This window comes from Peromyscus leucopus, chromosome 18, assembly GCF_004664715.2.
Source record: "Peromyscus leucopus breed LL Stock chromosome 18, UCI_PerLeu_2.1, whole genome shotgun sequence".
NCBI classification, from domain to species: Eukaryota; Metazoa; Chordata; class Mammalia; order Rodentia; family Cricetidae; genus Peromyscus; species Peromyscus leucopus.
In genome coordinates this window covers 40,448,340-40,471,796 of record NC_051078.1, presented here as the reverse complement: position 1 = coordinate 40,471,796, position 23,457 = coordinate 40,448,340, and the positions used below count along the sequence as shown (strand labels likewise).

Genomic DNA, 23,457 nt, shown 5'->3' with positions numbered 1-23,457 from the left:
CAAAATCGTAGCTTCCAATCATGGAAACTTAAAATTATTCTCATCTTCTCTATGTAGATAAAATGTGGCATTTAACAAACCACTCTATGATGTGATTCTCTTCAAAATTATACTAATTCATTCTTGCTATTCAGGATTTGTTATTCAGAATATGATTGAGAAAACAAGGTATCAATATTTTACTACTCACAAGGAGATTTCTCAGCTACAACATTTATCCTAACTGTGGCAGGATCCTTCAGTCTATATTACAAAATAATTAAGCCTCTTGCAGGAGGTTTGTGCAATCATGTGAGTGTGTTCTAAAGACAGAAGGATTTTCTCTGATGCTCCACACAACCACAGAACACTTAGGCCTAAGAAAACAGGACACCAGAAAGTAGTTTTATCACTAACAATGTTTTTTTTTAAAAAAAAATTATTCTTCTCTCTTACAAAACATCCTGACCAGAGCTTCCCCTCCCTCCACTCCTCCCAAGACCTCTCCTATCTCCCTTCTCCCCCAGATCCACTTCCCCCACCCATTTCCTCCCAGAAAAAGAGCAGGCCTCCCAGTGACATCAACTGGACATGGCACAACAAGATACCATCAGACCAGGCACAAACCCTCACAGTAAGGCTGGGCGAGGGAACCCAGCAGGAGGAAAGAGGTCCCAAGATCAAGCAAAAGAGTCAGAAATGCCCCCACTCCCACTGTTAGGACACCAAGCCAACAGCCATCCCATATACACAGAGGACCTAGCACACACCCATGCAGGCTCTCTGATGGTTGCTTCAATCCCCATGAACCTCCATGATTCTTGCTTAGTTGATTTCGGCAGGCAGGTCATTCTATCCCCCCTCCTTCCCATGCTCTCCCATGTCCTCAACCCCTCTGGCTCCCACAATTCCTCCCCCTGCTCTTCTGTGAGGTTTCCAGAGCTCTGAGGGGAGGGACCCAAAAGAGACCAGGAGGGAGAGTCAGTTTAGCCATTAAAGGCTAGGCTCTCAACCAAACAACACTTCTTGGTAAGAACACTTTTCAGAATCTACAAAGTTTAAAATACATAGGTAACATGATGAATAAAATGAGTATGCCATAGCATGCAGTATGTATGCATGTGTTTTAAAGAAATAATCTTTTTATATGTGTAGATATAGATAGATAGATGATAGATAGAGACTTACTCTGTATATTTAGTCTCACATAAAATTTCAGTTACATTCCAAAAACTCTATAATAAGAAATCATAGCCTATGTCTTACAGAATGTTCACTAGTTACTTCATACAGCAGAAGGTAGGGAAGCCTTAGGAGGGAGGTGACTCTGCATGTTGTGGCCCCAGCTCTTCCAACAGTGCCTCATGCAGGGCCTGCCCTCAGCGAGTGTGAGTTGGATGAATGAATGAGCCTGTGAAGTGATTATGAGACACAGTGGAGCGAAAGCAAAGCTAAATGCCAGCATCGAAATTGTGATTAGGTCACATTAAACCTTTCTAGTTCTTGGTTTCCTTGTGTGAAAACGAGGCTTGAGGAATACAGCCTAATAATGTCGCAGGAGGATTAAAGGGACTGTTACAGAAAAGCTCTTAGCTGTCACAGTCAATAGTAAAGGAGGCCATTTGTGTTATCATCCATAGTGATTCATTAAGGCTACAGTGTTATCTATGCAAAGCCTTTCTCCACACTGAATAGCAGGGAGCCTAGTGAGCATTCCTGTAACTGTCCGGGAATGCTGTCTGATACGATAGACACCACAACAAACTTTTCAGATTCGTGCACACAATTGCTTTGCTGCAATATCTGAAGTTACCCGTGGGACAGCTTCTCAGAACAAATAAACATTCTTCCTGTGATCCCATAATGAAAACAACACGTTTATCTTTTCCTTCCGTGGTCAGCTACTTCAAATGGTCAGAGAAAAGTTCTCATGCTTTTCAATCTCTACTTTGTTCTATTCATGGACAAACACTCCCATCCCCCGACACACACTAGAGATAGAAAAATAACAATTCAGTACTGCCTATTTGCCACGGAGACCACCAAGAATGCAGGTGTAGATAAAATATCTCAAGTATAATAAAGAAGAGCACACATTAATATGATTGAGAAGGGCAGGAACAAAACAGGCCAACAAGTACAGAAGTTAGCTACAAAAAGTTAAATCATTAAATTTTAGTCTTAGTGTTCTGCTTCTCACAACAAACATGTGATATACATATAGACATTTACATTTTTTGGACTGGTCCAGTGAAAGGTGATAACTAACTTCAGAATTCAGACTCACAGCATAAACTATTAATGCTAAATTATAGGTATTATTCAATTTAAAAAAAAGACTCTAAATTAATGCAATTTTTAAAATGTATGCATAAAATGACTCCAAATCGCAGGAGTTAACATTCTCTTCATAGTGTAACTTAAAATCAGACTTGGAACCCTTAAGACATAAGGCATCTTTCCCCCTCTACTCTGGAACACACACAGTATAAAATGACAATGTGGAACCTTCAATAGCAACCTACTCATGCCACCCCAAATGACAAAGACTTCACAATAAAGAGAGACCAGAGCACCAGGATGCTTTCCAAGAAATTCTTGAAAGTGAACATTTTCAGTTTTAGCATACACTGCCTAACTGACAGCCAATGGCTTTAATATATAAAATATAACATGTTTACTTTGTGCTTATTTGTTTATTTGATTATTTGTTATTACTCTTTTGGTTTTGATATGATTACTACAAAGTTAAAAATCTGAGACCCTCCTCATGATCACTAGTACCTTTAACTTGGATTAAACTAACAGAGCATGGAAGTGCCTACTAGGCAAGATGGGAAGAACAGACAGATTCAAGCCAAACATTTTTCAAATGATTGTTTTATATGTATGAGTGGTTTTTTTGCTTGCATGTCTGTGAACCATGTGTGTGCCTGGGGCCTGAGGAGGTCAGAAGAGGGCATTGGAGACAGGGGTTACAGATGGACGTAAGCTGGCATGTGAGTGCTGGCAATGGAACCGAGTCCACTCTCAGTGCTCTTTAACTGCTAACTGAACCCTCTCTCCAGCTCCTCAAATGAAGCGTGTTTAAAGATTATAATAAACATGCAACCACATATAAAACTATGGAGACTAAATTAAAGAGAGAAACTAAAAATATTCCTCAAAGACGTGAAAAAACGGAACAATTTTTAACCAACTATAAAGTCTGAAGGTTCTCCAAATTTGGGTTTTTACTTTTCACATGCGTAGTGGATAGACGTGGTTAAACCTCAGCTCTTCATTATGGCTCTTCTGCCTGAATAAGGTTGAACACAGAGCCAACAAAAGAAACTCTGTAGTGGCATTTACATTTAATAAAAGGTCTTCAGCTGGGCAAACAACATGTTAAAAATTCACTTCCTATTTGGATCTAGCTTGGATTTTAGCTAAATGCTTATATACAAGAAGAACAAAACCTGAACCTCAAACATGTCTTTCTCAGTTAGTGAACAGCCAATTGAGCAAGGGTCCCATCTCACACCTGACTAAAGGCAGCCATCTCCTCTCTACTGTCAAGGCCCCCTCACACTCTCTGTTTCACAAAGATTTTTTTTTCTTTTGGTCCTGATATGTGAATACAATGTTTCCTTCTATTGAGCCCATGAAGCTATTTATTCTTTATATTTTCTCTAATGTATTTTTTGCCATAAAATTAAGGTCTATAGCACAGAATGCAGAAACCAGGGTATATGAGGAATACTCTTTTTCTTCATATAGATGTTACATTACGGGTAGCATCCTCAATGGAACTGTAATGCAGTGCAGCTCCAGGGCACAACTGAGTCCATCCTTTATCTCCTGCAATACCCGGAACAAGGCGTTGACTACAGCCATTGCTCAGCTGAGGTCTTTTAACTGTGATTTTACCTCATTAGTGGTAGTAACAGTTACAGGCTACAAAATGCTCTGGTTTTCCTATCCCTACCTAATCCACAAGATGTAAGAAAATGCCATTAAGGAAGCCTGCTACCTAAAAAGAAAGTGGGGGCGGGGAGAAAAGAAGGTATCTTGATATGTTGTATGTAGATAGCTGTGACAGACATATAAAAAGCATTTGTTTTCACTTTGTAAAATCCTTTTTCATTTTTTTTGAAATACACAAACCCACAAGCACCCCCCAACAATGTTCATATTCTACGTGCCCCAATTCCTTACTCAAATTTTGCAGATGCACTTCAACACACCCCTCTCTGAACTGCATATCTTATTACTTATTTATTTATTTGTAAACACACTAAGAATGATCAGTACTGTATGTGCGTGGGTGTCATGTCATTCACCCCGGCATGGAAAACAAAAGGCACCAGTGGCCACATCCTCAATAAGGAATGATTCTCCCTTCCTTGGTTGCTATCTATTGTCAGTAACTCCTCAGTAAGGGGCAGGCCTGGAGACCGTCTATCCCATATATGCCAGGATTTGGGGTTGGCCTGATTTTGTGCAGTAGCCACAGATGCTGTGAGGTCATAAGTGTGCCGGCCATACTGTATCAGGAGACAGCATTTCACAGCATTCCTCCCTATTCTTCCAGCTCCCTGCTCTCTGAGTCTTGGTGGTGGTGGATATAATATTGATTAATGTTTCCATAAGGTTCTCCCATACATCCTCAATTTTGGTTAACCACCCCCACTACCCTCCTCTCTCCCCTACCTCACAATCTCCATCCCTACTTAATCCTTTAATCCTTAATATTCTCCCTCCTTTTGCTTTTCACGTGTCTTCTATTATCCTTCAACTTTTTTTTAAGTTGAGTTGTGAGATAGTGGCTCCCATATGGCTTTTCATAATCTACTCATCCCCTGGTTTTCCCCATATCCCCACTCCCTTCTCTGCTGAAGACTCCCCTCCCTGGTATTCCACCTCACTACTGTCCTCCCTCACCATGTCCTGTCCTCTCCCCCTTTCAAAAGTCCCATTCTACTTCCCTGGTTTCCACTTGTGTCCCAAGTTAACTACATGAAACAAGAGATTTACATCTGGGATCTGTGTATGAGCGGGAAAAGACGACATTTGTCTTTCTGGGCCCGAGTTACCTCACTCAGTATAACTGCTTCCAGTTCCATCAATTTACCTGAAAATTCCATGAGTTCACTTTTCTCTGCAGCTGAGTAGCATCCAATTATGTATACGGGCCATGCTTTTCTAATCCATGCATCTGTTGGTGGGCATCTACCTTATTCCATTTCTAGCTATTATCAATAGTGGAGCAATGAATATGGACATATAAGTGTCTCTATAGGAGGATAGAAAGTCTTGTGGCTATGCGTCAAGGAGCGGATTATCTGGGTCACATGGCAATTCTATTTTAGTTTGTAAGAAACTTCCAGACTGGCTTTCAAAGTGTCTACACTAGTTTGTTCTTTGACCAATACATTGTTTTCTTTTCAACATATCCATGACAGAATTTGTCTTGTTTGTGTTCTTGATGATAGCTGTTTTGACTGAGGTGAGGTAGAATCTTCTTTTTTTTTTTTTTAGCATATTATTATTTGGCACCTCATTCTTTTGAACATGTTTGCTTATAGTGTTTGTCAGTTCAACTTTACTTTAAAAAATAAGGTATAAAAGGTACTTAAAAAAGTGTTACACACTGTGCATTTCAATGTCTAGTTTTTACAAGTGCCCAATACTAACACTTGAATTTGGATAATAATGAGTATAAATTTTATACTGATAACTGGTAAAGAAAAGATGCTGTTCCACACATGTATGCGCACACACACACACACACACACACACACACACACACACACACACCCCTAAATACATAAATACAACTTTTCAGTTTGCATGTTTTTTCATTGTTTTTACACCCCCTGCACACACACATATTCCTAAACATATAAATTCTAGTAATAGCATTATTATATTAGTAAAGATTAAATGTAAGTCTTTGAAAATACTCTGGTTTACCAAGCAACAGGCTCCTACAACAGTCACACCAAAGATACCTAGTTAGTTGTTAACTCTAAAAGTGCTTCTATTGAATGTACCAGGCTCTGCTTACTCCCCATGGGAGGCCTTACCTTCTTGTAGGATGGAATGGGGGTGGGTTGGTAGGGAGGTTGGAAGGGTGGGAAGAGGAAGAGGGGGATCTGTGATTGGTATGTAAAATGAATAAAAAATATTATCTTAATAGAAAAATAAAAATGATGCTGTGAATTTATTTCTTTTTTTTAAGACTACAATATAAATTTCCCCTTCTCTTCCCTCCCTCCCTCCAAACTCTTCCATAAACCCCTCCTTGCTTTCTTTCAAAATTCATGGCCTCTTTTCTCATTAGTTGTTTTACACACCCACACACACACACACACACGTATACACACACACGTATACACACACGCACATGCACACTATCGTGCATGCATACACAAATTCCTAAATATATAAATACAACCTTCTCAGTCTGTATAATGTTACCTATATATGTGCTTTCAGGGCTGACCGTTTGGTGTGACAAGATTCAAAATTATCAGACAATAATTAGGAGTCTTCCTGTTTCTCAATGACAAGCAAACCGAAGAAGAAACTTGGAGAACAATCCCATTCACAACAGCTACATACACAAAATAAAATACCCCAAAACAAACAGATATTCACCCCTCACCAGGGAAACTTCTCTCTGTATCAGGGGATCCCATTACAGAAAACCACAGCCAATCAAATGGAGAGTTGTGAACCCAGTTCCGATAGATACATCTACAGTACAATTCCTCTACCTCAGGCTCAGGCAATATTGAAGAAGAGGGGTTGGAAAGATGTTAATGGCCAAGGGTCAGAGAGTTTCCTGTGAGACTGAATCTCCTAGGAATGTCAGAAGTTACACTCATGAAGTCTCACTGGCGTGGCTGCCTAAACATAAGCTGAACAAGGACAACGTGGATGAGGAAAGCCCATGAAGTCTCAGTCCTACTGAAAGCTAAAGAATACTGAGAGCCTGAGGTAGAATCTTAGAGTAATTTTAATCTGCAGTTTCCTGAGGCCCAAGGATGCTGGGAACTTTGTAAAATGTTTCCTAACCATCTGCATTTATTCTTTGGAGAATTTTCACTTCAGTTCCACAGTCCAGTTTCAATTGAGTTGTTTATTTTCTTAATGTTTGGGTTTTTTTAAAGTTCTTTCTGTATTCTAGACACCAATCTTCTGTCAGATGAATAGCTAGCAAAGATTTTCTCCATGCTGTGGGCTGTCTATTCGCCCACTTAACAGTTTCTTTTGTTGTACAGAGCTTTTAAAATTCATTAGACCACATTTGTCCAATGTTGGTCTTACTTCCTGTGCTACCGAGTCATTCTGAAAGCCTTTACCTGTTCCTATAAGTTAAAGTGTGCACCCTACTTTTTCTTCTGTTAATTTCAAGGTACTGGGTCTTATGCTGAAATCTTTGGTCCACTTAGAGTTGAGTATTATGTGTAGTGACAGAATGGGACCTGGTAGTCCTCATGTTGAAATCCAGTTTTCCCAGTACCATTTGTTAAGGATGCTGTCTTTTTTTAAATGTGCATTTTTGGGCATCTTTCTCAGAAATCAAGTGACTGTGTTGCTTGGACTTCTTTGTGGGCTCCCAATTCTACGTGTCTGTTTTTATGCACCAGTACCATGCTGTTTTTATTACTACAGATCTGTAATATTGCTTAAAGTCAGGTGTGGTGACACTTAGTCCCATATTGTTTTTGTTCAGGATTGCTTTAGTAGCCTTTACTAAGCTTAAATTTCATCAAATAATAACTACAATTTCAAAGGGCCAAGTGGTTTACAGTGAAAACCAGTTGCTGCCTTTTCTGCAGTCCCAGCCTTCTTCCCTTCAAATCACCATCTATGAGTTTCAATTGGCTATTTACACACACACACACACACACACACACACACACACACACACATACACAAACACACACACACATACACACACATACACACACACATACACATACACACATACGCATACACACATATGCACACACACATACACATATGCATACACACATAGGCACACACACATACACACACACATACACATACATACACACATACACACGCGCGTGCGCACGCGCACGCGCACACACACACACACACACCATTGTTGCTTTTTTTCTTTTTGTGATTAGTGACATATTTATGAATAATTTTACAATAGAGTGAAATCACAAAGGTCAAAGTTGGCCTTTTCTGAGAACTGCTGGACTTTCATCTTAAAGTAACAGGTTTCTTGATAACATTTTCATATATAATTTTAATTGACTTTCCCCCAATCCTCTCCTGTCCCTTATCTCTCTGACCCCAATCCTGCTTAAGCCTGTCTTCTACTGAAAGTCTCCTTTTAATTCTATATCCCATATATTCTATGACCCTTCTACCCTTCTCCCTTGGAGCCTCTTTATGCTCTCATAGATTCCTGTCTAGTTTCCACTCACTCTCATGTAAATATAAAACTACAAGAACTAAAAGCTAAGGTATGCATATGAAAGAGAACATGGGGTGGTTTTCTTCATAACCTGGGTTACCTCACTTAATATAATATTCTCCAGTGTATCCATTTTCTTCAACTGCCATGATTTCATGTTTAGGAATATAATTCCACTGTGTATATCTCCCATATTTTTTGTTATCCTTCCATCCATTGATGGACATCTAGACTGATTATATTTCCTTGCAGTTGTTCATAGAGCAACAATAACAAGGACAAGCCAGAATCCTTGCGGTAAGCTATAGAGTTTTTTTGAGCATATGCCTAGGAGTAGTACAGTTTGATTATGTGGTAGTTCTATTTTTAGTTTTTTGAGAAACAGCCAAACCAGTTTCCATAATGGCTACACCAGTCTATAATTACAGCAGTGAATAAGAGTTCACATTCCCTCAAACCCTTATCAGCATTTCCTGTCCCTTGTTTTCTTGAAGAAAGACAGTCTGACTTTTTGTTTCACTTTGTTTCTTTTGTTGATATGGTCTCACACTATCTCTGTCCCATCAGTCTGAACTCACTGGGTAGACCACACTGGCCTTGACCTGTAACAATTTTTGCCTATGTTTCCTGAATAAAATCCTTTTAGGTATTACCACCATGCCTATCCTCTGCCATGGGAAAACACCTCAAGATCTAGGCATGGGTAAGTACTTTCTAAGATATCCCAACAGACCAGAAAACAATAGCAATTGTATGGCGAATACACTCAACACGAATGAAACCACATCATTTATAGGAAAATGGCTGAAACTGGAGGTTATTGTGCAAAGTGAAATGCGCCAGACTCAGAAGGCAAATATCACATTGTTTCCTCTCATACGAAGATTCTAGATTTTATAGTATGTGAAAATAGAAAGAGATATTTTGGATAAGAAAGGACACCCCTGGGAAGTATGAGAACAGGGCAAGTGAGAGTAACAAGCGGGTGAAGATAATAAAGGTACATGATAGACCCGTATTGAGAGGCCATCACAAAGCTGTCATCTTATGTAATAAGTGCATGCTAATAATAAAAACAAAATAATAATTTCCTTGCTCATAAAGAGGAAAGTATTGAAAATTGGTCACGATGCACATTCTCTACAATAGAAGATTTACTTTTCTAATTACATTTAATTTAAGATATTGCTAAAGGCTTTTATGGCATAATAGTCCTTAATCAAATAGAAAGAATAGTTCATATTAAAAGTGAAATAAAGTCTCACAAATCAAATGCTACCTTCTCTGTGCAACACAAATGATAAGCAATACGTAAAGGAAGCAAAGTGGGAGAGAATAAATGGCATTTTCTATGATGATTTCTACATAACAAATAAAACTGGATCTGGGCTGTCCTTTCATCATTTTTATAATCTAAAGATAAAATTGGTAGTTGATGTCAGAAGTATATTCAACAGAAATCTCTAAGAATGGATTTTTTTTTTACAGAATTAGGTGAACAGTGATATTTCAAAATTGAAACTTAGACTCTAAAATAAATCCTCGCATGGAAGAGTTTTGAATGTAAGAGGGAGCAAAGATGCCACATTTTAGATTGAGAAATTGATCTGAGCCTCCACAGGTGAGTTAACTATTCTTGTAGCAGTATAAAGTTGGAGGAGGGCAGCATGGAGAATGAAACAAGGGAATTCTGTCCTTTTACCTGGTCATTTACATCAGCCGTAGCTCAGGGGAACTCTTAGAAGAAGGAAGAAATGAAATGAATTCAAATCTTCTGGAGGGTCTGGAATCAGAAACTAGACACGTGTAGGGATATATCTGGTCCTATAAACACCTTCCATCCTCCTCATTTCTACCTTCATTTCTAGCAAAATCATTTAATGTGCCACAATCTGGAATGTTATCAACACTTGAGTGGACCTTACAATCAATATGGACTTGGGACATACTGGAGAATGGCATTTGGCTAATCATGAGAAAGGTCTCTCAGGTACAGATGGAACAAACCATCTGAGGCCTTCAGCCTAATGGGTCACCTTCAAGAAATTTGCCTTGATCTTTCCTAGGATTAGCAGGATGGTCATGTCCTAAATTATAACACATCCTTATACCAAAAGCTATAAACATAAAGAGATTCTTGTGAGTCCCAAAGAGAGGTCTCCTTGGTGTTCTGTAGTCTCCTGGATGGTGTGGACTAGTGCTTATGAGCAGAAGTGAGAATTCAAGATCTGAAGAGGTTGGAGAACAGAAAGTCTGAGATTTTCAGCATTACTAACATGTTGTTTACTCTTCCAGTATGAATGACAACTGTTGATATTCAGAAAGGGATAGAGTGGGAGGAACCTGCCACTCACACAGCATGACTCATAGGAGCCAGAACTTGGCACCTTGCACATCGGCTGTTCAGCTCTTAAGTAAGCACAAGAAGACGTTTCCATCACCTGATCACATACTATGGTTAAGGGCATATGCTTTGAAGGTCCAGCCCTACTTGCTTTATGCTCGTGAGTTGTACACTTAGATCTCTTCAAACTTCTTAAAAATAAAACTCACTGAAAGCCTTGGGTATAAGAAGCAGTTTCAAATTCTATAAGCATGATGGCCTCCCCAGAGAGTATCCATTTGGATACTCTGTGGCTGCATTTTCTTAGCCTTTCTTCATTGACTTTGAATGCAACAAAGATGATTCAGAAAATCCTACCTGAATGTATTCTATAGGTCAAAATATGTGTCTGCATTTCTTGGCAAAGGAAAAATAAAATGTAAATAAGAGAAGAACTGAGTGTGAATTTTTTTAGGAAGCACAATCTCATTTCTCAGCAAATGAAATTCAGGAGCACTGATACCTGTGCTTACCAAAATCCACATGGATTATTTTCTTAAGCATACCTTATTTCTTGAATTCATGTCATACCTCTACAAAATCCACTTACAGAGGAAGAGATTCAAATGAAGGATGATTAGTGTTATTACCACCCACAGCACCAGCTGCTCTGAAAGGCACCAAACCCACCTTCCATGCAAAGACAAATGGAATCTAAGCCCACAGTAGCCCTGTGTCTTTTCTTCCATACAGTGTAAAGTCATGTGGACCTTTCTTCCCCATCAAAGATCCATCCTTCAAATAGAAAAATGGTTGGATAATTTTGTACAAATTTCAGATCTGTTAAAGGGGATTGCCTTGGGTTCAGAAACAAGCGCAACTTCCCAAGAAAATGCCAGTTTTCAGGGAAAGGGGGATGAGAAAACACAATTTCATACTTACACCACTCTCATCTAGGGAAAAAAAAAAACAAAGATGACAGAACAGGAAAAACATAAGAAATTAAGATGTAAGGTTCTTGTTGGGTTGTCAGTGATCACATTTTTACTTTTAGGAAAGTCATTTTATTTTCCAAATCACAGCCAAGTGTAAACCTATCCTTTAGGACTGCTGTGTCAACTCACTGAAGTGAACATTTGGAAACAACAGAACATTGTCCCAACATAATGTTGTGGTATCACAATAATGATCATTCTAAGGATTAAACAAGCATTTACCTTTTCCCTATTTCTTCCTTCTTAGATTAAAAAAAGCACCTTAGAAGGTACTTACTGAATCTGTTGATTTAGGACCAGGACTTAATGTTCATTTGGGAAGTAAACACAGAAATGCAGGGAAACATGATTACATTTTATATCATAGCCAGAGAGTGGGAGGATTTTAAAAAAGAGTGTAAAACAGAGCATAAAGGAGATGCTATGAAGTATGATGACATGAATGTGGGAATAAACAGTGGTACGCCATTAAGGAAACTACAGTCTGCTCAAAGAATCTAACTGGTCCTGTCTTATGCCATTAAGGAAACTATGGTCTGCTCAACGGAATCTAACTGGTCCTATCTTATGCCATTAAGGAAACTATGGTCTGCTCAACAGAATCTAACTGATCCTATCTTACGCCATTAAGGAGGCAACAGAGTACTCAACAGAATCTAACTGGTCCTATCTAACCCCTGTTTGAGTTTCTTATACCGAAAACTGAAATATTTCGGGTTTATGTCTAAAACTGACTTTATAGAAATATTGTAACTAAGTCATGTGAATGAGCAAATTGGGTCTCTACAACTGGAATCTTGCCCTTGCCATTTCTTGGCCATATATTACCCTTCCTTGGGCCTTGTTTTCCTCAGCCACAAAATAAGGATAACAGAATGAGGATACAATGGAAATTAAATGAGATATTGAAAGCACATAACAGTTCTTGAGGTAGATGATGCATAGGTTGCTTAATAAATCATAGTTGTAACTGTGTTGTTATCAAATTGCACATTTAATACTGGTACATTCAGAGCATGGGGATCACTCTAGTTCACTGGAAACAATAAAAGCTTCTCTCTGGTGAAATCAATACAACCGGTATCAAACACCATCTCCATGTAAAGAGAAATGATTATGTATAAATGGGAAAGGACCACTTAGGTTCTTAAAAGTGAGATAAAAGATGTGCTAGAAATCACTTGGGAAAGAAAGTAATGAATCATTAACAGCAAAGTGTCATTTCATAAACTCAAAAGAAGAACAAAGGGTATTGTATGTGACTAATGACACTTTCCTGTGGCTAGATGATGTGTTTAACATATAATGAAATAGATAAAGAAATAGTGTAGTAAGCTACTAGCTCCATTTTGTATGGTAGCATCATTAGGCTAAGAATTGGATCTACCCACTCTGCTTTACAGTTTCAAACTCAAAGAATTGAAATCAAGGCTTTAGTGCATTCTGCTCTTGCCTCCTAAGTCATAGTCCCAAACTCATAGTAGTACTTGGACTAGTGGCTATAAAGGGCAGAAGAAAATAATATTCATCAATTATGAATGGCTAAATGGTTAAGTCAAATGAAATTGATTACACAAATACCAAAAACAGAAGGAAAATAAAACTATTAAAGATGACAGAATGTTTTTTTTTTGTCAGTACAGCATGGGGAAAACTCATCCTACTGATTTGCTCACATCTTAACTAGGATGCTGCTTTATAGTATGGTGATTAAGCATAAGATGATTCCAGGATAGATGTACCTTCAGACTTCCAAATTTTGTTTTTATAAGACTATCCTCATTCACATGGACCACTTGTCCTTGGCATCATGCTGAGCATTTTACATGAATTAATTTATTTAATTGCCACAAAACTACAAAAGACCGCCAAATAGAATACAATAGCACGAAATGTCCAGCTAAACTTGACTTGCAAATAAAAATCTTGATTTTATTACAAGTATACCCTACGCCACAGTCAAGGTATATGTTGAAAAGTACTTCTGTTGAAGAAAACACCTTAATAAAATACCTTGTCCATTCCTGCATGCTGTAATACTGATTGCCAGGAAATAGTTTTACCACTATTGTGAGTGAGTAACCACTTTCTGATTGGATTAGGGACTGGCTTCATAGGAAAGAATTTCATTATTGGTACTATAATTCTGGTCAAAAGCCCATGACTGGGAAAGGCCCTAGGGTACAGCCTGTTATTATTTTGATAAATGAGCATGCTGTCAAATTCCTTTCTAAATATTTATGCTTATACCCATAGATGTGGGCTACTTGTGACCCTGGTCAAAGAAGCTTCTCAGTGCAGTGAGCAGCAGTCAGTCAAGAGATGCCTTACTGGTCAAAGTGCTGAGAATAAGAGACCAAGTACTCAGCCATAAATGGGACGTTTATATTATCCCATCCCCACCAAGGCTCAGAGAACATTAGGGAAGATGAAGTGGAAAGCATGTAAGAACAGAAAGATGGGGAGGAGGGCTATCCGGTGCTGTCCTCCAGATACATCATGGCTACTGCACTCATGATCTCATAGCAGCTATGGCTACCTGTACAAGACCTGCACAAGCCCAAGGCGGCCACAATTCTGGCATAGGTGAGATAGATGATCACCAGGTTCCAGCCCCGACCAAAGAACTACTGGCAGTTGGTAATTGCTGGGGGGAGGGAAACTTATTCCTTATTGAGGATATGGTCACTAGCATGCTTCTCATGCTGCAATGGATGGCCCCACACCCATGCACATATGAGCAGCATTAAATGGGTTTGGTGGGTTATCAAAGCAAAACAAAGCAAATACCAAAAAAAAAGGACACTGAATTTGGAGGGGGCATGTTAGGGAGGATATGGTGGAAACTGGATGGGGGAAGCGAGGCAGATACAATCATGTTTTGTTATATCTATGTATGAAATTTTCAAAAATAAAGACAAAAGTACTTATTTGGTTTTACATTTAACTAGATAGGCTATGTTTAACCTGACAATATTAACATAGCAAGAAGGGACATTAACACCCTTACTTTATTAATGAGGAAACTGACATTGAGACAAGTTAAGTAAGTCATTCAGGGTTTTGTAGTTATTAGTATTTGTAGTATCAGGCTCCTTTCTCTATGTGAAAGGCCATCTTATCTTCCTACTGACATTCCCTAGTAACAATACTCCTATAATTTAATTTACCCCTGATCCTAAATTGATGTAGTTTTACTTCTCCCACAGCAGTCTCAGAACATCTGCCACAGTGGGCATTTTCTGCACACATTTCTCATTCCTCATGTGACTTCTATTCCCTATGAGGCATGGGTCCCTCCCTCAGTGTTAATAGTATAGGTAGGCAGGGACACTAAGGAATCCTGCTGTTCTAGTTAAGTGTATTATCGCTGTAATAAAATACCATGACCAAATGCAAGTTGGAGAGAAAAGGGTTTGTTTGGCTTATACTTCCACATCATAATCCATCATTGAAGGAAGTCAAGGCAGGAACTCAAACAGGGTGGGAACCTAGAGGCAGGAGCTGATGCAGAGGCCATGGATGGGTATTGTTTACTGGCTTGCTCTCCACAGCTTGCTCAGTCTGCTTTCTCATAGAACCCAGGACTACCAGCCCTAGGACAGCACCACCCACAATGTGCTGGGCTCTTTTCCATCAATCACTAATTAGTAAAGTATCCTAAAGGCCTGCCCACAACCTGATTTTATGGAGTCAGTTTCTTAATTGAGGTTTGCTTCTTTCAGATGACTTTAGCTTGTATCAAGTTGACATATAACTACCCACCACACTTGCCCACCCATAAAGAAAGTTGAAGGAAGAGGTGTCCTTCTGTCTATCACTCTCTACCCAACAAAGGGGAAGGTGCATGAACAGTTGGACTTTCTTTACAAAATCTCAAATTAAATCACACAAGGGGGAAAAGGTAAGATTTCACCTACTCAAGACAGTCCAATAGTTCACTTCTTGATTCCTTTTTCAAGGCTGATTCTCTAGTATTCCATATATGTCATTCAAATTTAAATTCACTAGCTTCGTTAATTGTTGGGAGCTGTGTGGCCTTGTTGCACACCAGTATATGAGTGATCATCCAACAGGTTTCCAGATGAGGCAAAGCTCACAGGGACAGTCTCACATGGCAAGGACCAGTGGACTTCAGGACAGCACCAAATACTGCTGGAACCACGTGACCTGCACACTCTCTACCCTCTCATAATAATTATGGTTCACTTGGCGGTTTTTAGTGTCACTTTGTCAGTGGCACATGGGACAGAGGTGATCATTCCCAGAAACCTCATTTTTTTCCTCAAATATTTTCCCCTAAAATTCTTTAGGAACTGATGCATCTCAGGTTTCCTGTCTGGGGATGCCAGCTGCCACTCTAGATCCTGGGAGCTGTCCTGATTCAGTGCTGACAGGATCAGAGGCAGATCACCCCTATTTCTGTAAATATGATTTATTAAGTTTTGAATGATATTGTTCTTGAAAATGTGTGCCTATGTTGATCACCTTTTAGCTTTTCTATATTTGGCCAAGCTAGCAAAATGGTAAGTGTTGTTTTTGGTTTAAAAATGTTTTGATGTAAAAGTTGGGAAAAAACTTATTTGGTATTTATTTTGCTGAAGGTTAATATTGGAGGGTGGAAAAAAACAAGTTTGTTAGTATGATGGAAAAGCATGTTGATTTTGAAGTATAAATAGCTTGAGCTATTCAGGGCCAGGCACTTGTGTGAAACTCATCTGGCGGTCTGACAATTCATTTCTTCTTGTTGACACCCCTTCCCTCTGTCAGGACCCGAACCAGGATGCAGCAGGTCCACAGTAGTTAATAACTAGTTCTTCTTGTCATTAACAAAGAGCCCTGAAAAGTCATCCCTTGCACATGATTGTGAATTGCAAAGACCCATGTTTTTTATAGTTCTGCTCCACCTTAACTCTGAGCAAGGTGTCTTCCAAATAAATACTTGCCAGTCCACAGTAGGCACTCTGAAGTGTTTGTAACCTCAAAGGTAGGATACACAAACAAAATGTTCAGGTTAGAACATAAAAGGGCCAGAGGTATCTTCTGCCCTTCTCTTCATACTGAATGACCAGTCTGAGTGGGCTTTTAGCGCTCACTTTGGGAACTGGAATCACTAACTGTGTAAAGGGCAGCTAGATGACTAAAGGGTCTCAAGATGACTAAAATGTGCATGTGCTTCTACGATCGATGACTCACCAGACATAAGAACTGCGATGTGAGGGTTCTTCTCCCAATAGGAGCTATGATGCATTGGTGTCGGTACACTAAAAATAAAGTGGACCAACTAAGGTCACATGTCACCTGGCCAAAACAATTCATGCTTTAAATATGTATTTTTAAATGGGTTTCTTAGAATAATTTGCTTAATAGAATTTTTTTTTCAGAGCATTTGGTGCTAAAGGATTGACTTTATTCATAGCTTCAAGAGTCCCTATACACAGGCTTTAAGAACCTACCATTGAATGTTGGATAAACATAGAAATGTGTTTTTAAAAGTGAAGACAGCAACTTGAGATTTGCTAAATTACACCTGGTTTATGTTATACTTTTAAGAAATATCTTAATAAAATCTCTTTAATTGTTGTTATGTTAATGTCAACACAGATTATCAACTAAAGGAAAAACTGGCTGATGATACTCAGCTTGAGTTAGAGGAGGATATTGTATCCAGCTTTAGGCACTGTACTTGCTAAAAAGGCAATAATGAAATGATTGTTTCTAAAGGCAGGGTGGCCGGATGGTAAAGAATATGAATGTCAATCTTTAAATAAACCATGTGGAAACTAGGAAATAGTTCAATTGGAAAATAGCTTGAGAAATGAGTTTTTCAACAGCTGAAAGATCATATGAAAGTAAAATCATATTTAGTATGTATGACTTCTGAATAAAAATATATATCTGGCAGGTAGATATAATTTAACAAACAACAAATAATTGTTTATTTAAAACATATTCCAAAATAATGCCTAGGGTTGGGAGGAAGAGCAGATATAAAAAAGAATTGAGTGCTGTCCCTAGCAGCAGAATCATAAATCCTAAAACAAATGGGTCTATAATAGGGCTTCTGACTCCTATGAGCTGGGAAAAATGCACCTCCATTCCGATCAGCTAGACCATAAAAGGTTTCTTGGAGGAAGAGAGATGTAAATGCCTTAAAAGTAGGAAAGTGTAAGGAAGTGTAAGATTGGGGTAAAGAGCCTTCCAAGCTGACACAGAAATCCAAGAAATGGCACAGTAAAAGCCCAACTGAGGTACTTTATTAAAAAATGGTCAAAGCAGAATGAAGTTGAGAGGTGGTATATAAAAGGAGGTTAAGTCTGGAAAGACTGAACTACAGAGGACCTGGAAACTAGTTTCTAAGTCAACACTTCCTTCTAGATGGTCATGAGAAATTTCAAGAGGAGGACTGCCATTGACCCTCTTCAAATCAAGAATTCAGGGTGATGTGGGAAGCTGGATAGAGCCATTGCAATTAATAACACAATTTCCAAATCCTTCTACTGGTTCCTGCAGAATTCTGTTGATTATCAATCAATCAGTCATCAATTAATCTGTCCCACAGCAGATAAGGATGGAGAATAGATGTCATTCTTGAGTCTCAAAGACACCTTCATTCTACTTCCCTTCTCTTCTCCCCAGGCCCCCGATCCTTTAATCTCATGTTATTATGTCCTGTTACCTTCTTTCATCTTACTTCTACCTGCTACTTCTGGGCCTCATTTAGTCACTTCTTTAGCACATTAACCTGGCTTTCCACACACCCTGAAATGACTCAGTTTCTGACTACTTCAGTGTAAACTCAGCCCTCTAAGTTCATGGAAGTCTGGCTCTAGGCTTTCTGATGATACCCAACTGTGCAGCTACTCAGTTCCTTACACCAAATGCATTGCGTCTACATCTAGGCTAACAATATCTCCCCGTGGGCTTTAAATTATCTTAAGACTATTTACAATACCTAACACACTGTAAACAATATGCAGTTGACATGCTACACTGCTTATGTGGTCGACCACTGGAAGACCTGCTCAGTATAGACATAGTTTTTTCCAAACATTTTTGATTCACCATTTGTTAAATTTACAGATGCAGAATAGGGCCTCTGAATACAGGAAGCCAACTATGTGTATAGTCATTCCCACACTATAGGACTGTAGGAGATCCTTGTGAGTTATATTTTTTTCTCTTGTTTTTATTTTATTTTATTTTTTTGAGACAGGGTTTCTTTGTTATGGAGCTCAGTCTATAGACCACGTTGGCCTCAGACTCAAAGATCAGGCTGCTTCTGACTCCTGATGGTCCTTGTAAATTCTTCAATGATCTTGTCTTCCAATTTATTACAGTCTCTTTTCTTCATGCCCTGGTATAGATCTTGCTTGCTGTTACCAGTAACAGCACCCTCCTCTACAATATTACCACCATGTACTCCCTTCTTAGAGTATCCTTGTTTAATATTCCATATCATCTTTGTTACACTTCCCTGTCCCCTCTGGGAACTCTGGTCCTATGTTCACCACTGTTATTCCCTGGATATCTTTACTCTCCTGATTTATCAAGCTTAGATCATTATACTCATTATATCCCTTCTATGTCTTGTCAATGTCTGTAGTCTCTTTTCCTTCTGCCTTAGCAACATCATAATCCTAGTCAAAGGACTCTCATCTGACTCTACATACTCACATACTTCAATAAGGTTAAAGAGATACAGTCATTGATAGTTGTTTCGTGGCTGTGAGTCTCACTGCCCAGTACTGTGGAATGTCAAGCAAACTCCCCATTTGGACCCTTATCTTTCTCTTCCTCAGCTCCATTATCCTTCTTAGTTATGATCTTGCTTCTTTACAGCAAAGATGAGCCTGACACCATGGGAAAGGAACTTCATTACACCAGCTAAAAATCCAAATAGTCCCCTTCCTCCGTGTTACCTGTCATCACAGATACCACCCTTGACTCTACCGTACAGAGTGCTCATCTCTACCACTGAAACGTTTCCCTTCTTCTGACCATCATCTGCTCTGGATGTGGAACTGGGGAAAGAAACTCTCCTGCCTCACTTCTGCAATTGTTTCCCTGGTTCTTCATCATCTTTCATTCCAAGACGTCTCAAACGTTGTCTGGTGTCCCGGCTTCTAGTCTGTATCCTCTCATTCTCTTTCACATCCACCTCAGATGGGGTTCCACCACCACCGCCTCACTAAAACTGCTCTTAACAAACTCCTCGCAGACGGCTGTGGCAATCGGTGGCTGATTCTCAGACCTCATGTTACTTGACTTTCAGCGTTTCCCCTAGATAATCACTCTCCTCTTCTTGATAATTCATTTCAAATCATTTCCCTCTGTGGCTGTCGTCTGTTCTTTCCTGGCCTTCATTAGTGGCTTGTGTCCCTAACTGCTGATTGACAGTGCTCAGTTCTTAGCTGCTGAACCCCTCCCCCTTTCCACCTACATCACCCCTCAGTATCCACAGCAGATTGGCCTCAAGAACTATGCTCAATTCAGCTATATGAAAGAGTGTAGTGCTTACACAGAACTCATGCACTGTCCGGTGTGCTTTAAATCATTTTTACATTATTTTTAATACATAATACAATGTGAATGTTAGGTGGATGGTTGTTACAGTGTATTGTTTAGAGAATGATGACAGGAATGAAATACACATATTTAGGACAAGTTCCCTCCCACACACATATGATAGTTTTCACCTATATTTTGTTAAAACCAAGAGTGTGGAATGGGAGGTTGAAGTGTGGAGGGGCGGGGTAAAGGGGACAAGGGAAGGAATACAGGGAGAGATAGCTTAAAATTAAGGGGCATTTGAAGGCAGTATGGAACCCCAATACAGTAAAAGCTTCCTAAAATACATACATATATATGGAGGTTATCTAAATGAAATCACCAAAGAATTGAGGAGAGAGAAGCCAGACTGGACATCTGTTGTCACTAAAGGAAGCTTCCAGTACCAGAATTGGGTTACATCTACTTGAGTTGTTGGCCAAAGGGGCCCCGTGAGAATCCCCAAGTAACCCAGGCTGTTGCCAAGACTATAGCTTATTCTCTGCAAACTGAAAGCAAGGCCCCATTGCTGAAGATACCTCCCACACAGCTCATTGAACGCGGACACATCAAGCTAGTGCCCACACAGAGTTTTCACCCCTATATTCCAGTGTCCTTGGTACAGGAAAAGACTCTGAATGGTGTATCAAGAGAGAAATGTAAACACCAAACCAGCCACATACCCTTTATCCACAATGAAGTACTACCAGCAGGACATGCTAGAGCAGTGGCGGCACAAGGCTTGTTGGAGTCACCCACTGATATCTGATTTGACCTAAGACCTACTCCACAAGATGGAATCCATATGCAACACTACTTGGGTGACCAAGGACCTGAGACTAGATAGCCCAGGGACTTAGGGTAAAACCAAATAATACTGGTCTAAAAAAAAGAAAGAAAAATGGAGTGATAAAATGACTCCCGATGATATTCTGCTCTACTTAACAATACCTTGTTCAGGAATCAACAGTGAAGCTTCCTCCTGCAGCAGATGGGAACGGATGCAGAGACCCACAGCCAGATAATATGCAAAGAGTGAAAGACCTTGGAACACTCAGCCCTAAATGGGATGTTGCCATCAAATCCCTCCTCTCAGGGCTCAGGGAACCCCGTGGAAGGGGAAGCAGAAAGAGTGTAAAAGCCAGGAGGAGTGGAGGACACCAGGAGAACAAGGCACTCTAAATCATCACGAGAAAAGCTCATATGAACTGACAGAGACGGAGGCAGCACACGCAGGGCCTGCACAGGTCAGCACCAGGTTCCCTGCATTTTCATTGTGGTTTTTACTTTAGTGTTTTCAATGGGATTCCTGAGTGTACAAATGAGTAGGCTTCTGGTTTCTGTGCCTTTTCTTGGGCTCTTGTCTTTCTGCTGCTTTGACAAGTCCAACTTTGATGTGATAGTTTTTGGTTTATATTTTATTTTGTTATATTTTTTAAAAATGAATTAAGCAATGAAAACCTAGCCACTATGATAAGGGTTATCAACTCAACCTATATCATTTATAGCTGCTGGGAGATGGAAAATCAGTTTTTTCCCCCCAATGGAGTAACAATGGGTATATTAGTCATTCCAGGGCAGGTCCCATGTTTAGGAGTAGTTTATCAAAAGAAAATAGACTCCATTTTTTTTATTGTGTGTGTATGCTTTTATTTGGTTACAGTTTAGTGTTTTCTTTTATTCTTTTTGGGTATGGTTTTATTTTGTTTTCCTGGTTTAGGGAGATTTTGTTGCTGTGTTGGATTTTTGTTTGTCTTTAGAGAAAGAACTTAACATTGGGTGGGTATGGAGGGGGAGAGTACCTAGAAGGACTCGGGGAAGGGAAGAATATTATCAAAATATATTTCAATTTAAAATTGCTTTAAATAATAAAAAAAAGAAAAAAGAAACAAACAAAAACCCAAGAATGTGAAGCTTGATGATTCGAATGGCCAGTTGAATTTCTTTCTTGGTCATCTCTATCTGTTGTCTTTAAATTCAACATTTACTCTAACAAATGTCAATTTTAAATCTCATTCCCAGTGACCTTAAACTCCAGAGATATTTCTTTTACCATCCAAAAGACCTCACTAGTTCTAATGCCGTCTCACCTACAATCAAAACCCTAACCATTCCATTTTTCTCCTCCAGCAGAGGATGTCTGAAGCCTGCCCCATTTCAGTGGATACTACGCCTATTTTCTCTAGCCCATACCTTCAGAGTCCTCATTAGTTCTAGGTTCTCTCTTATTGCACATCTGGTCCATTGGGAAAAAATCTTTTGACCCACTTGACAACAAAATCTCACTTCTGTCTCTGTTGGAGCTGCTCTTATCATTCTCACGAGAAGGTCGGGAAAGGTGACCCCCAGGATCAGAAACTTGGGTGTTCTTTCTGGATTTAAGATACAGGATGCATTGGAACAGCAGGCAAGGGGAAGGGAAAGCTAAGAGGACTTGGGTTGCCATGGAAGCCTAGAGATTTGCATCTGGGGACTGGGCATGGTCCAGTGCAGTCCCAGAGCATCAGAAGAGTGGAGCAGGCATCTACCACACTGTGGTAATGGAAGGTTGATAACAAGGAACAGTCACAAAGAAGCGGGGAGTGGGAGAGGCTAGAAACTGGATTGGATTAACTAAAGAATGGCTAGGAATTGTGAAAGAAGAGCAACAAAGGTGACATTTCTTTGCAACCTTTAGCTTAGAAGAAGGAAAGGTGATAAAAAAAAAGACATAAAGGAGAGAGACAGTGTGAAGTGGAGATGATTAGAACTGGCGGAGCATGAGTCTTGGCATACACTCAAGGGAACAGCCAGCAGTATATGAGGGATAAAGAGAGGAAGAAGAGGAAGTACGCTCTTCTGATTGCTTCTCCAGAGAGGAGAGGTGTCCAAGCCAAAGGACACAGGCACAGGCTTGTCAAAGTCAGTGGGAAGATCTTGACCTTGGAAAATAGGACAAAAAGGACGATGGAAGAAGGGGTTCCTAGTCATTCATTCTCAGCAGCCTGGGGGTTTTCTCGGAGAGGTTAGGAAACAAAGCCACCAGTTCAGAGGGAGAGGAGGATGTGACTGAGCAACAGCTGGAGGCTTGGCTTCCACAACTGGCCATCATCTATAGGACAGTAGAGAGAAGAACCGGAATTTGGTAAAACCTATTCTAAATGACTTTTGAATCATCTTTCAACTGA

General features: G+C 39.6%; 1 protein-coding gene across 3 annotated transcripts in view; it reads right to left on the bottom strand.

Moving 5' to 3' along the window:
* The window catches only part of Ano4 (anoctamin 4), a 395,425-nt gene that overhangs the window by 170,465 nt on the left and 201,503 nt on the right, over window positions 1–23,457 (bottom strand). The window lies entirely within an intron of this gene.